The sequence below is a fragment of the Anopheles stephensi genome, chromosome X, assembly GCF_013141755.1.
Source record: "Anopheles stephensi strain Indian chromosome X, UCI_ANSTEP_V1.0, whole genome shotgun sequence".
NCBI classification, from domain to species: Eukaryota; Metazoa; Arthropoda; class Insecta; order Diptera; family Culicidae; genus Anopheles; species Anopheles stephensi.
In genome coordinates, this window is record NC_050201.1 from 21286823 (window position 1) to 21299835 (window position 13013).

The 13013-nt window shown below is 45.5% G+C and overlaps 2 protein-coding genes across 3 annotated transcripts in view; one reads left to right on the forward strand and one right to left on the reverse strand.

Annotated features, from left to right (window-relative positions):
* The window catches only part of LOC118513984, a 493738-nt gene that overhangs the window by 366993 nt on the left and 113732 nt on the right, over positions 1 to 13013 (reverse strand). The gene's annotated exons all lie outside the window — the stretch shown is intronic.
* LOC118513762 (uncharacterized protein K02A2.6-like) overlaps positions 1 to 13013 on the forward strand; it is an 86864-nt gene that overhangs the window by 17765 nt on the left and 56086 nt on the right. The gene's annotated exons all lie outside the window — the stretch shown is intronic.

Below are 13013 nucleotides of genomic sequence, written 5' to 3' on the forward strand. Positions count from 1 at the left end.
TTATGGCAGCAGCTAGAGCAGTGTCCCTTTCCATCTTCTTCCTCAAGCAATGATAGCGCCGCAGCGCCGTGACATTGTTACAGGGCAGTCGAAAGCCATCATGCTTCCAAAGCAAGCCCGTTTCATAGCGGCCAGACATGAGCCGAGACTCCCTCGTTAGTATTTCAATCGCCCTGGCGTCTTCGGCAGGAATTAGCGTTTAAGATGGACTTGCGATTCCAAGAGACTCAATCTTGGTCTATTCGCGGTTGGTGTTTCTTCACGGCCTCAATTAGAGCTTTAATTTCGTTTTTCCCGCACTCTCATACGTGAAAGCAATGCTTGTAAGTATCCGCCGTCTTAGAGCCAATCGAACAGGGACCGTAAACCGTCTACCCGAGTCGAGTCATTAACGCAATTGGCTCGTTGCTTTTACTCCCTTTGGGTTTTAACGGCTTGCCAAGACTGCTGTTATCCGTCCCAATGAGGATACGTAGTGTTACCCTGTGATAGGTTTCGACGGGCACGTTGCGAAGGTGACCGTACCTTGATGTGAGCTGCTCGGCGGGTACCGAATGTACGGGAAATGAAATATCTCCCAAAGTATGCGCCTTTGGTATTCCGTACACTGCAGCGCCATCATAATCTACATTATAATTTCCAAAGTGATGGAAAGTGATACCTTAACCGACCCCACTTCGTTCCTGGTCGTGTTATCAGTCCGTTTAATATAAAAAGGAATAGGAACGCCTACGTGCTCGAGTTCTTTTAGCTAAGAGTGATCCATGAAGGTAGCCGAGAATCCACTATCAATAAACGCAAATGTTCGAACCGTTTTGCTCGAGCCGTAAAGCACAACTGGTAGAATTCGCACATCGTTCGATCGAAACGTTCGCTCAGTTGTGTATCCTCATTTTCTTCGTGCAATAATGGGTGGTGTATCCCATTGCATCCATTTTTCCTGCACGCAGTCCTCTGGTAGCATTCGTTTCTTTGCGATTTTAAACATTTCCGGTACATTTCCTGTCTTCGCACGAAAGCTCGCTTATCGCTAGGGGTTAGATCGAGAAACCGGTGACATTCGATTAGATTGCGACAGGAGCCACGACACATCACACCGGATTCCGGAGTGTGGAGCGGCCTCATGCGTATTCATGTATGCGCGTGTTCTTCTAGGTGGTGCAAGTCGTACGTCTCTTGCGTGGTAAGTTTGGTTGGTTACCTTAGAAAGCACTCGCCTCGAGACTCCCGCCCGCTCTTATCTCCGCGATCCACTTACCGAACTCCATCCGCATTACTTCGGAGAGTTGACGTTTGAACCGCCCTCATTCCATGCAGGTTGTCGGAGAGAGCTTCGCGTCTAGTTCCTCTAGTTCGCAGGTCGGAGACACGGATTGCAACACACATTTTACGCACTGCTGACCCAAACACTGCCATCGTTTCCAGTTTCTCGATCCTGAGAGCTGGCATCTGCCTCATCTTCTCGATCAGGTTCTCGATGATCTGTTCTGGCCTTCCAAATTCAGTTTCCAGCACACGTATCATCTCATCTAAGCTGTGGGGTAATAACAGCAGATCTTCCACAGCTTCCAATACAGGTCCACACAGCGCTTTTTGTAAACGAAGAAGGTCCTCTTCTTCTGTATATCCACAAGTGACAGTCGATCGCTTAAAAGGTCGCTTCCGATTGCGTTCTTTGCGTTTTCGTGGTTTTTGGGTTATAACCGTGTTTCCAAGACTAACATTTGCCGACACGTGGTGGGCACCGCCATTTGCAGTACATGGCGTTACAAAATGGTATCGCACTGTGCGTTTTCACGATCCTCCGCAATGGAGTTCTCTATCGCACGCCGCCATTCCGCGTATTCTCGTTGCTGAGCCGCTCTCTGATCGTAGATTCACGTGGTATCGTACCGTGGAGGAATACTTACACGGCTCCCCGAGGGTGTTGTAGGATAATGAGTCATCCGAGGGATCGCCATGCCGCCGCTATCGCGATTTTTTCCAGGACGCCATACCGACCCGGTCCCTGTCGGTCAACTACGCCGCCGTTTTCTTCGCTTGGCCCGTCGTATTCATATTCTGCCCGGGCGAGATGACGCGTGATTTCGAGCTCACGTTCCTCGAACTCGATCTCTTTACGGGCCTTCTCCGCCTCGAATTCTAGCCTTTCGAGTTAGAGTCTTCTCCTACGCACAGCCAGTTCGTGGGTATCTTTTGAGTCCACACCGGACGATGCTCCCGATGTACTTGGCGCTGCGTCCCTTGTCTCGCTGGAGATTGTCCGTGCTGTCGAGCTCGCCGATGGTCCATCCTGCGGTTCTTGCTTCTCAGCCTGGAGTAGTAACCTCTCTCTCTCCGTCGCTTAACATTTCGGCACCGAACACCTTTCACTCGTTTACTATTTCGATCTTCGCGTCACTTCCCGCACCGTCTTTCGCTCCAAAGGTTTACTCGTGTCTTTTTCACTACACTTACACTTCATTTCCGAAACTTACAAAACGACGCGGGGTAACTTATTAAGAATTTTCTTCGCATTAACATCATCGATATTGTTGAAATATGCATAGTACGTTTGTAAATTCGATAACAAAACGTTGTTGAACTGACCACGCGAAGGAATGGTCGATTCGCAAACCTCGGCGCAGATTCCTTTTACTTTGTGCGGCTAACCTTTTTTCCGGGATAACCAGGAGAAGTTTTAACGTTTTTAACTCGCGCATCAACTAACGCAGTGTTGGACAACGGGAAGGACCAGTTTTAGCGGTCAAGCGGGTTATCCTTTTTCCTGGATGACCAGGAGAAATATTTAACTGAGGACCAAAGCTGGCTAGTTTCGTCTAAGAAACCCTTCCCCGTTCAGGTCTGAATTACAAGTCGATTTTATTCTCAAAAATCCTGTCTTATTACTAAAAACTAAAGAACTAAAAACTTAAACAATCTAAAAACAATCTCTAAAGTTCGGTTGTTAGAATGAAAAGGAAAGCTTCGAAAGAACCTCTTTCGGCTTGAAATAACATAAACCTACTGTGTCGGGCGTATCCCGAATATTGAAGCGACGTTCGCTTATCTGTTTATGTTACCGGACCGTAAGATCACGTTGGCGATTCTTTTTTATGGCCCTGGGAAATGCATCGCACATTATCCTATGCATATTTGAAAGGCTAAATCTGTAGCTCAAGTGCGTTTGTTTATTTTCCTGTCTTTCGGGTGGTCCTTCATTTACTGCACTACGGATAGGGCAATCGCGCTTTGTTTTATCTTGCGTTGGTCCCTTTTTTGGAGCATGTGTATCAATAATGAAACGTATTCCAATGTTGCCTTCATCCCAGGCTATGACGCCCAACAAAGAATTGCTTTTCGCATTAGCGTGTCGATCGTGTGAAGCACTTGATCCGAACCAATCGTTTTATGACCATACGCATGAGACGTTTTTTCTTTGCGCGAGTTAATTTTTTCGAAAGATTTTCTTTCGGGTTACGACGTTCGGACGTGATTTTGCGGAGCAGAGAACTATAACCGTTTCAGTTGGCGGTTAGACGTAGAGTGGTTTATTTTCTAAGATTTTACAAAATATTTTGGGTCGGGAAGGAAGGATGTGGAAGGAACGAAAAACAACAAGAACAGGTAAGCGAAGGATCGTTAGTGGTCCGAGGGTCGACGGCGATAACAGTTTTATCTCGGAATATGAATAATTATTTGTTTAGGACGGCGGAAGTGAAGGATCGCTTGAACGTGATCGTACTTGTTTTGAACGTTTGTTAACTTGCCCCTCGTTAGATTTGAGGCTCCGTACGAAAAACTTCCATCATTGTGGGCGGTTGAAAGTTTGGACTTATCTGGGCGTTTGGCTCGTTCTCTTCGCAAGTGTTATCGTTGTCGTTGTTTGAGTTCGGTGATATGGCCGGTTTCTGTCCGTTTATGTTGATCACTGTTTTCGTTTTCTGGGTCTTCACAATGTAGTAAATACATGCGGCAATAATCAGCATTACAGGTGTGCTCACAACGCTTGTTATGGACCAATTGTTCCATGTGAAGCTTTTGGCTTCTAGCCGTATTTGATGCATTTCGCTTCTTAAATCCATATGCATTGTGTGTAGATGTTCTAGAGTAAGGTTCAGCATGTGGTTCTTCGATGTGACGTTTATACCATAAACCGGAAGATTCAACGGCGATCCGTGAAGCTCAGTTTGGCTGCTGGAAATCTCTTCGTCATTAACGAATATGTCACATGATTGGTAGGATAGGAGAAAAGAGCCTGTCAAGTTTCTCTTCTTAATACCACATGTTATGAAGTCACATGTTGCTTGTTGTCCTCTGAGTATAGCTGGTACGCATTTTCCGTTATCTTCTTGTAGTTGTTCTAAGCCGTAAATGTTCTTGTTAAAGTTCGGGACGATGAAAAGTTGTGATTTTAAGGATAGGTAAAATTGGTTGGGAACATGAACTTTCTTATCTTTATGCGTTATACCGTACAATTCAATTTTCTTATATATATCGTTCGTCAGCTTCGGGCAGCTAAGTATAAATAACAGTTCATTGTTATTTGTTGCTATTTTCGTAGTCACATATGATAGCGCTTCTGAAACTGTTTGAAACGGAATATTCTGTTTTTGTAAATCATTCATTAACAAATCTATTTCACTTCGGTTTAATATACGAGGATTTACTATACCTAGTTTCCCTAGAGTAATACTATCTGCTACCAAACTCAATTTATCGACCAAGTATTTGAGATTAAGGAGAATGTTGAGGGAAAAGAATTCTATTGAAGAATCTCGTGACAGTCTAAGCGCATCTTTGATTGCTTTCAAAGTTTCTGTTAGCTGAAGCGTTAAATCCTTATTTATTTTCACTAGAACGTTATTATTCGTAATCAACCCGTTCAATGTAGTATTTATCAGGCGTAAATCATTTGCATCAGGACTTCCTGCAATGAATTTCCAAACAGTTCCTATTGTGTCCCATCTTTTGGCTCTATGAATCGGTATCGTATTTTTTAACATTTCATATGCATTTGAAAACTCTTGCTCTATCATGCTTGAAAATTGGGTTTCTTCAAGGGATTTGAACTCAATAGATAATACCTTAATTTCGCGTTGAATGTCCGATGTATTAAAATGATGCATGTAATAATTATTACCTATCGCTAATCTAGCATCGCCTCTGTTAAATGCTATTTATTTATTTATTTATTGTGTATTACGGTCCGATGCCGTATTGTCACCACCGCATGTGGTGACTGTGAATTATATTCACGCAGAAATAACAATTAAAAAAATTAACTAAGCATTTCCTCCTAGTTATTTGCCATATCCCGGGCATGCTCGGTTGTGCAGGGAAAATGGGTGGTTGCTGTCCATTTCTATTGTGAGGGTATGTGTGTGTGTTGTAAGTTTTTTTGGTCCGGTTCTATTGCTGTGGCTATGGCTTCGATGGGGGTTGGTTCGCTCCGGTTGACTATTGCAGTGTGTGATGTGGGTCTGGACTGAAACAAACAAGCACAGTTATTTGGACAGTAGAAACATGAATTTTTCTGCGTGCAATGTTCTCCAAGTAGCCCAGCCATGACACAGCCCATGATCGACCAAGTCAACATCGGACTCAAAAGCGATCGGCGGATTCCATCTCGCAACAGCTGGAGTGACTCCACTGTTTACGAGGCTGTACCCGCCGACCACTCCCGAGCCCAACGCCAACACAGGTGGACCCGCCGTATCAAAGCTGGGCTAACTTGATGGCGAAGCACACTGCTACAGACGAAAAAGCCTGCCTCCTTTTACGGCAGTATGGACATCGCCCTCGAATTATACAGCCCGGTCAACGCAATACCCGTTGCACTACATAAAACACTTACCACAAAGACAACACAACATATAACAAAAGGAGTGGCGGATGTGGATTGGAAGGATAATATGGATGCGGAATCAAAGGATAAGACCGTTGTCTCTGGCGAATCGGTAGACGAGCCTCATGTAGGCGAGGTCCCTAGTTGCCAACACTTCTCTTATTTCTATACCCGGTCGTCTGCCGATGCTCTCGACTGCGCTTAACAAGGAGGGTCTTGCGGTTTCAAACTCCACGCAGGACCACAGAAGGTGATCCAAATCATGAAATCCGTCACCGCAGCCACACACCTTCGTCTGAGCCAGAGTTATACGCTGAAGATGAGCATTCAACGCGAAATGATTCGATATAAGTCGAGACATCATGCGTATGAACGCCCGGTCAACAGAGAGCCCACCGAACCAAGGCCGCAGGGACACTTGCGGAGAGATCGAGAAAAGGAATCGTCCGAGTTCGTCCGCCTCCCACATGCTCTGCCAGCGAGACAGGAAAAGTTGCTGTGGTAGGCGAAGAAACTCTCGGGCCGAGATCGGACGGTCGTAAAATGCGCCTTGTTGGACGCCTGTTTTGGCCAGTGAGTCTGCCTTCTCGTTGCCGGGAATTCCACAATGAGAAGGTACCCAAATTAGCGAAATCCTGAACGCCTTGTCGAACATGGAGCCAAGCAATTCTATGATTTTCATGGTAAGGAAATCCTGACTCTTAACAGCCTTCGGGGATCGTAGTGCTTCGATATCGCTAAGGCTATCTGTAAAGATGAAGTACTGATCCGAAGGTCTCGCTGCTATAATCAATAGTGCGTACAAGATTGCGGCTAGTTCTGCAGTGTAGACACTACACGGCTCCCGCAATTTGAAAAATGCTTCGGCGGACTCACTAAAAACGCCGAAGCCGGTGCCTTCCTTAGAGGATGATCCATCAGTATAATACTGGCTTCTTTGGTCTAAATGACCATACGTATCCCTGAAAATGCCCGGAACTACCATCGGGCGAAGATCATTCGGTATGGTCTTAATTTCCTCGTGCAACGAGGAATCTGTTGTTAAAAGGGAACTGTAGGTCTCAGGAAGGGCAGCACGGTTTAATGCCTGTGGAGCGCTAGGATGCACTTGTAGGGCAACAAAATCTTCGTAGATTTTCAAGATCTTGCTCTTAGAACCTGTCTCTAGAAGCGCTTTAAAATTTTCTTCGATCAAGGGATTTGATACTGAAGAACGGACTAGAAGGCGAAGCGACAGCATTTCAAAACGAAGTTTTAGCGGCATCACTCCGGTCATCACTTCTAGGGACATGTTATGTGTGGATTTCATGCTCCCTAGTGCGAGTCTAAGACAACGATACTGTAGCCTCTCTAGTTTGAGGATATGCGTGTTAGATGCCCAATGGAAACATATGCTACCATATTCCAACACGGATAGTACCGTTGTCTTATACAGTCGCAGGACGTCTGATGGATGTGCGCCCCACCAGAATCCTGTGACTGTTCTTAGAAAGTTGATTCTTTTACTGCATTTTTGCACCAGATGGGTGATATGTGTACTCCAGTTTAGCCTTGAATTGAACCAAACACCAAGGTATCGAAAATTGTCGGTAGTTGATATCTTTTCACCGTACAAAAAGACATCAATTTTCGGGTCAAATAGTCTTTTCTCCCTGTTTTTTGTCGTGTCGCTGAAGGGAGAAAAGACTACCATCTCTGTTTTCTTTGCAGAGAACTTGATACCAAGGTTTTCAGACCACTCGGCAAGGTTGTCCAAAGTGGTTTGTAAAGCCAGTTGTTTTTCGGCGGCGTCCCTGTTTGCAAAAGATATGACGCCGTCATCAGCCAATTGTCTAATGCTGCAGTTTGGTGCTAGACAAGAATCTATTTCGCTAACATAAAAGTTATATAGCAGGGGGCTCAAGCAGGACCCTTGTGCTAGTCCATGGAAACTGGTCCGCTTTAGTTGCACATGACCATTGTTGAAACTCATAGCTTTTTCCGACAAAAGGTTGAACAGAAAGTTATTCAACTTTGGACCCAGCCCCACATTTTCTAGTTTTTGACTCAGCTTGTATGGTGATACTGAGTCAAATGCCCCCTGTATATCCAGGAAAATAGATCCCATGTTCTGCTTGCGTGCACGAGCAAGCTCTATTTCTGTTACCAGAAGGGCTAAGCAGTCATTAGTACCCCTGGCTTTACGAAAACCAAACTGGGTATTCGAGAGAAGGTTGTTCGATTCCAACCATTCTTCTAACCGGAAAAGAATCATCCTTTCAAGGAGTTTCCTCAGACACGACAGTAACGATATCGGCCGATACGAATCGTGTCTTGATGGCGGTTTTCCAGGCTTCAAGATAGGGACAACTTTCACTTCTCTCCACTCTTGCGGAACGCTGTTGACCTCCAACATATTGTTGAAGATGCTTAACAGACGTTTCCTCCCTATGTCGGGCAGATTTTGAAGCAATTTGCTACTAATCTGATCCAGACCTGGGGAGGAATTTTTGCTTGATAGGAGAGCAAGTGACAGCTCTACCATTGTGAACGGTGAATCCATCCTAGGGTCACTACCAGGCGCATGTTGTGTAAAGCTTTGCGCAGGAACGAAATCGGGACAAAGCTTGTGGGCAAATTCATACAGCCACTCGCCACAAAAGCTTTCGCTCTTATTGATGTTGTTGCTGTTTCGCATCCTTCTAGCCATTCTCCAAAGCGAATTAAGTGAAGTGACAGGGTCTAGATTATTGACATATCTACGCCAATAACCCTTTTTCTTCGCCTTCAACAGGTTTTTGCACGTTCTCTCCAGTCCTTTATATTGTTCATACAAGGGCCTCGAGCCCGTGTCCCGGAAGGCGTTAAATGCCTCACGCTTCTTGGTAAAAGCCGCTTGGCAATCCTTGCCCCACCAAGGAGTGGGAGGTTTTTTAAATGTCCTTGCTTGGTGGGAGCGCCTTGTTTGGGCCTCAAGGGCGCACTTGTTTATCAGTGAAACAAGTTTTTCGTACTCCTTCACAGGAGACAAATCTTCCAAGTCAAGTGAAAGCGAAGCGGCTATTAATTCGCCGTATCTCGTCCAGTCGATGTTCCTCGTTAAGTCACATTTAACGGGGATTCCTTCTACTGGACATCCTCCCTTGATGTAGGAAATTTCTATCGGCAAGTGGTCACTGCCGATAGGGTCCTGGATTACCTTCCAACTAAAATCCAGGGCCATTGCTGATGGACATAGAGACAGGTCCAGTGCACTCGCCCTACTTTGAGGTGTCTGCATCCTAGTTGCCTCTCCTGAGTTTAGAATCGAAAAACCAAATCGGTCGCAGAAATCTCGGATGAATGTCATCCTTATCGCACCCCCAGTCGATTCCATGGGAGTTAAAGTCTCCCAGGATCAAAAGCGGTCCAGGCAAGACCACTGCTAAATTTCCAAAATCCTCTTTGAACTTATCAATTCTTTCTTTTTCATTATTGGCTATTGGGGGGATATAGATGGATGCAATTGTCACGTGAAGAACGCCCAGCTTTGCCTTAACTGCGACAGTTTCTATCATTTCTTGTCTAGGGGTGGGTATTCTGGTGAAAGTGTGACTCTTTCGAACACCAATCAGTACCCCTCCACCCCTAGTAACGCGATCTTCACGGATTATATTATATCCCGGGAAGGTTAATTTAATTTCATCCGATAGCCAAGTTTCACAGGGGGCAAACACATCGCAGTTGTGTTCGCCCACTAATGCTTTAAAGGAGTTTAGCTTGCCAAGCAAACTCCTACAGTTCCACTGTATGATAGTAGCCGTAGGAGCCATTAATCATCCAAACGGACCATCATACTTAAGCATGGCCATTGAGCCAGCCACTGTTTGATCATCCCCTTGAGGAAAGGAAGGGCCCAAGTTGCGATCATGTGCAGATGCTGCGGGAGGTTGAGGGTCAAAAGGAGGGACTCAAGGATCTCGGACAGGGACGGGATGGGAGTTCTCGGGAAGCTCATGGGCTCCGTCGGAAAAGCCAGGCTTTCCACCGGAGCTTCGGTCCGAGAAGATCGCTTCTTCTTGGGCTGCTTCCTGGCAATTTGGGGGTCGGGAGTTTTGGGATCAGCGTCACGTTTTGGACCGGGGGAAGAAACTTTAGCGTGGCGCTGTGGTGCCAAAGGTTTGTTTTTTAACTTAAGTACCTTCCTTTGTACCTTTTTGTAAGTTACTCTTAGTACTTTTGCCGATCTCAATGGCACCTGCTCGAGTGCAGTCGGATTGGCCTCGCCATTTGCAGCTGTGTTATCTAGCACAGCAAAGGGGTTCGACGCGATCGCTCCTTTAAGGGCGTCGCTGTAAGAGCCGCGTGCCCTCTCGGCTACCGTTTTGGTCTGTTCCCTCTGGAGTTTTCGATACACTGGGCACAATACTACCTCATGCCACTCCTCCCGACAATGCGAGCATTTTTGGGACGGAGCTTTGCACTCCTCAGTAGAATGCGCACCTCTGCATTTCCCGCAGCAAGTCTTGCGAGTGCAGAACGGATCGGCGTGTCCAATCCGGCTGCACTTCGAGCAGGTAGCCACCCTTGGCACGTATGGCCGGTCAATGGGTATCCGGAGGCCTTCAAGGATGAGGACCTGCGGAAGTACCGTTCCCTCAAACGTAATCCGGCTGGAGGAGGTCGGGATGTATTTTTTCTCATTTTTGCATGAGGCGTCTAGCTTAAAAAGCTTTTTTGCCTCAAGCACTTTAACCCTTGGGGTATCTGGTGCTAGAAATGCACCCACCCCGAATTTTAAAATATCCTCCTCCGGGTAATCGAAATCCTCGATTACGCCGGTCACTTCAACCAGACTACCGGGAATATAAACCCGGTAGTGCTCCGTAAAATCTGGGTCAGCCGCAATGACGTTGGCTTGAGCCCGGTCCTTTGCGGTGACCCTAATCTTGTTCGGGCGCACCCGAAACACATCGGCAACACCTGGGTATTTTCGGAACAATGATGCCGCGATCGTCCTTACATCGAGCTGTTTAATTCTCGGCATGAAGAAAACAAACGGCTTACCCTCCCATGACGGCGGGTAAGCACGCGCGCGGTGTTCGGATAGTGGCTCATTATTCAGGGTCAGCGGGGCACTGTTTGCCAGCGGGGCACTAGATGCCAGCGGGGCACTACACGAGGCCTTCGAAGTAGATGGCCTTTCTTCTAAGGCCACTTTTTTGGTCGCAGGCGCAGCCTTAGGGCGTCCTGGCTTTCTCTTTACCTCTCTACAGGGCTCAGCCTCCCGATCCGACTCAGAATTATCCTGCTCTACCCCCATGGTAGAGCCGGATACAACGGTAGGAGTGAAAAGGATAACTCACCGTGACACACGACGCACAAATAAACACACACACTCACACACGCTCACTGAGTACAAGTGTCGATCGATGCGACCACGCTGCGTGGACCCGCCCGCTTGACAGGATGTCGCGCAACATGCAAGCTGAAACTCGGGCTGAAAGTCCCCCGCGACACGAAATCGCGTATCATCTTTGCTTAACCATTGCTTAACCATTGCTTAAAGGAAGATGCTCGTTAAGCAAACGTGCAACATCTTTTTGAGTGACCGTGAGTGATTTTGAGTGCTGTGAGTGCCTTTCCCCTGTTTCTTTCATTGCTGTTATTCATATTGCTATTATTTTATGTTTTGAAGAATTTAAAGAATCATATTTGATTAAAACAACTTATTTATTCACTTTACACATTCAACACAATATAATTGGCCCAAAATAACACATTTAACTATGATTCGGCGGGAATTCAATTTCGATATAACTTCCGTGCCATGGGGCAGTTCCGAGCCGTGGAGCCGTTCCGTGCTGTTCTGGGAGCAATGAGAGAAGCCGGGAAGCAAATTAAGGCTCCTAGGAATAACGTTGGCATGTTGATGGGATGGCTGGAAGCTAGAAATAAGATCGAAATTACGTTGAAAATCTGTGGGAATCCGTTAGAACAAAATGCTCCTCACCTCACTGCGATACTGCGGTACTGCTGCCGTTGTTTGCAGCCAGTTTTCCAGCTCGGAACCATGTTGAAAGTTGTCTTTCCTGTTGAAGGAGATACTAGAAGCAGAATATTATTGAAATACTTACCATTAACGGTATTCTTGCAACCAAAAAACATCTTTTTACACCAATTTATTCTGCCAGAAGTTCCGGTGCTGTCCGCTGCTGTCAAACTCAATGAAACAATTAACCAAGGTTGATCAACGTATGACAGGGTTGATAGAAACCTAAACGTCATCGTTGTTGATTCAATAGTCTGAATTTAATTTTCAAGGAATTTTCAACTGAAAAATCAAATTTTAATGGAATCAGTTAACATGCACAGCTATGTTAGTAAATGTTGTTCTCGTTAGAAATTTATTTTCACAGCTTCTTGCAAATTATAGTGATTTATAGTAGCAATTTATAGTAGCACAATTATAGTAGAAATAATTTATTGTTTTTTTTTTCATTGTTTATGCACATAACATGACATAAGAAAACTTGGTGCTATGCACAGTCTTGTAAAATCAAGTATGTTTTCATTTCAACGAGCGAAGGTGTAACATTAGGTGTCCAGAAATAAATATAAATCGCCAGGCAATATATCTATATGAACAACAGTAAGTTACTATTTTCAAGGTCTATCTTTATGAATGATTGTTCCATAATATTTGTTTTTGTTTGAGGAAATGGATGCTACCAATAATGCAAAGATATTGGAGGAGTTGCGACTCTTAAAAAATGCATCAGAGGCGCGTCTTGTGCAAACGGCACTGATTTCCAAGGTAGTTGCTGGCGTAGCCGTAACTTTGAATGAGCTAGTGGAGGTGGTTTCTGACAAAAACAAGGAAAACCACGAACCAGTAGTTTGCATTCAACGACCTGAATTTTTTGAAACCGTGTCCAGCAGGGATCAATTGGACAGTTTGGAGGCCTGTTTGTCCGTCCAGTCCAATGAAGATGCTTTGGTGACCTGGCTGGAAAGTAAAATAGATGCAACGGACAAAAAACAGAGGATGCATGAGGCGTTCTACACTTTGTTTGCCCGGAAACTTTTAGTCGATTGTAGTTGGACAGGACGAGCACGAGACGGAGCAGAAAAGGTAGCATTTGTTGCTTATAGGAAAATGCTAACCGTACTAAAAAGAGTAGGTGTTGTCTCCAAGCATGATGCTGAGCGTTTCATTAAACTAAAA